The sequence below is a fragment of the Mustela erminea genome, chromosome 9, assembly GCF_009829155.1.
Source record: "Mustela erminea isolate mMusErm1 chromosome 9, mMusErm1.Pri, whole genome shotgun sequence".
NCBI lineage: Eukaryota > Metazoa > Chordata > Mammalia > Carnivora > Mustelidae > Mustela > Mustela erminea.
In genome coordinates, this window is record NC_045622.1 from 99,922,784 (window position 1) to 99,926,006 (window position 3,223).

A 3,223-nucleotide genomic window follows, 5' to 3' on the forward strand; every position below is an offset into this window, starting at 1 on the left:
GAGATAATATTGGTAAAATTACCTATCAATTTTATTCTGATTTATTATTAGTTATGGTCTTATAACTATAATTAATATGCTATGAGTATGGTAATATGTTCTTAAGTCCTTAGTCTTAAGGTCGTAACACATTGTTTAGCAAAATTGTGTTTAATACAATTATTGCATTACTTGTTGGTCATCATGTCTATTTTTTCATTCTTTCCTTTCATCAAGCCCAGGACGAAGGTAAGGTGAGTGAGACAGCTCAGGTACAAAATTGAGAGGCACTCACTCATTCTCAGAGCTGAATCTGTGTTGTTGAATCCTGAGAGTGAATGAATCCTTAGATATTGTATCCTTGGAATTTCTTGGCTCAAGGTCAGTCGCAGGTCTGCCTTTCATTTCTCCATTCTGGTGGGTTTGGACTTTGTCCCCCAAACAGCATACTATAATGTCATGGATATGGAATTCACTGCCAAGATGGGCTGGATTTAAATCAAGGGTTCACCACCTGCTAGTTCTATGACCTCATGAGAGATGCTTAATCTCCTCATGCTATAGTTCACCCAACTACAAAACTGGCTAAATACTGTGCTGACACTTAGGATGTTTATATTAATGTATTCATTTCACACATGTAAAACAATTTGAAGTCCTGGTACTCATACAAGTCTCTCTAAAGGTAGCTGTTATCATTGTTATTAAAAACTAAAACTTATTCTTCTGAATTGTACTCTCTGTTCTAAGCAGCATGAAAAAATTCTCTAATTTAATTTTTCTTTGCATCAAGTGATTAATTTGGAAATGGAATGAGACCTCAAAGCAATCATCAGAATGTCATAAAAAATGTCACTTTCTGCAGACATGAATTCTCCACCAATAGTTTTGTATATATTATTATCTCTATTCTGTGAACCTAAGTCCTAGAGTACCTATCACTGTTCAGCAAAGATTGCTGCAGTTTGGTTAATTCCTTTAGTAAGCCTTTCTTTTTACTATTAGTGTAGGACCTGGGAAGTAAAGACCGTGGCTGTTTTCCCAGTTAGGATCACTTATAGGGGTTAGAAAATGGCTACACGTAAGATCGTGCCAAGTATTTGATTCTGAAGTTAAGTAAAGCAGCAGACACGTTTTAAATAAAACCATATTCTAGGAGAAGGAAAGGAAAAGTGAAGGGGGGGAATCAGAGGAGGAGATGAATCATGAGAGGCTGTGGACTCTTTGAGGGGATGGGTGAGCCTGGTGGTGGGCATTATGGAGGGCACGTATTGCATGGAGCACTAGATATGATGGATAAACAATGAATCTTGGAACACTGAATCAAAAACTAATGATGTATTTTATGGTGATTAACAACACAATAAAAATTAAAATAAAAAAAACAAAAAAATCATATTCTTAAAGGGGAGAAATGGATTAATATACAAAAGAATAAAATTCCAATCTTTATGTAGCTCTATTACAAATGGCATTTATTTAATATAAATGATTTCATGTTTATTATGAAGAAAATTACCATGCTAAATAAAATATAATTTTTAGTTGTACAAACTCAGCATTTTGGTGATGAAATCATTGATATATAACATGAAATAGTAAGATTTCAAGAGTGGAGCAAAGCAGAAAGAGCAGAGGTTTGCTCTATGAGCTCTCACAATATTATACTAGTTTCTTTCTTACAAATATTTAAGTTCTTATTAATAAAGGAAATAAAACTTAATGTTGTGGGGTGCCTGGGTGGCTCAGTGGGTTAAGCCTCTGCCTTCAGCTCAGGTCATGATCTCAGGGTCCTGGGATCAAGGCCCGTATTGGGCTCTCTGCTCAGCAGTGAGCCTGCTTCCCCTTCTCTTTGCCTGCCTCTCTGCCTGCTTGTGATCTCTCTCTCTCTCTCTTTCTGTCAAATAAATAAATAAAATCTTAAAAATAAAAAAAAGTTAATGTTGTAAGAGTTTTCTTTAAACCCAAGCCTCCATTATGTGAAAAACTCCAAATGATTAAGAGAAGGTAAAACAGCACTCTACTTCAACTAAATATTGGAAGCCACACAAGCTTCAGTTATATTTATATATTTGATATATATTAGCAACTTAAACCTTAAATTAATTTAAAAACAATATTGAATTTAAAACTGTTTTTCTTTATCTTGCAAGTCCTTAATTCTATCACTTGTTTTCTTTAAAATAAATGTTCTTTGGGTTCCCCAATGGTTGTAACATGATTTCATGGATTTCTGTGATTTAAATCTCTTATTACATTATCAGGTTGAATACATAAATATAACACTTATTTTTTACAGTGTATTGGTGCAAAATGAAATTTCCAATAATATTACATATACCTAGAAAAATTACTTCAGTTATTACAGTTTTCAGTATTTCTAAATGACTTAATCCCATTATTTATAACATTATTTCATTGTAAATTTTATTTAATAAAATCAGAAACATATAGAAGTCACTGTAACAAAATGATATATGTGTTACTTTGTGTTAAATGCAAGTTTTAAATTTAAAAATATCATCTAAGCCTAGTATCAGTATAAATTAATTTGTATTTACCTTTCTTCTTTGGGTTGTTGCTGATTTTTTTCACTATAGAGGATTTAATGGTTTCGTTACTGTATTTGAAAATCACTTGTGTCATCAAAGATATGTGAACCACCTTTATAATAATCTGTTCTTTCCAAACATGAACTGTTCTTTAAATGCAGTTATTTAACTCTACCTCAGGGATCTTTTCCACCTGACAAATTTAGATTCTAATTAGAAGTATCACTATGGCATCTCTGATGTGTTGTATTTTAATTTTTCCACATAGTTCTTAGTCTTCCCAGAATACTTTCTCTTCGGCCCCTATATGGACTAGAGCAGACAGAATATTTCATTTCTTAGGCATGGAACAGAGCACTGAACACTACTATCTGAGACCATCCAAAATTGACACACATCTGATTCTTACCTTATCTATTCTATTATAAATGCTCCATTGGGAGTCTGTTCCTATCAGACCAAGATGTCAAATGTGTTTTTCTTATGTTCTCCTCTGTGATAGGTTCCTTGATCACTAGTTAGAGCTGGCCTGTGTAACCATTGTGTTAAATGTTCTGATGAAAAATGCTATTTTTATGCACAAAACTATTATACTATTGGTTTCTTCATGGTCACCTGCACAACTTGAGACTTAGCTGTTGAGTGAATTACACATGGTTCAAAAATCTAAAATTTTAAGCTAAGGCTAATCT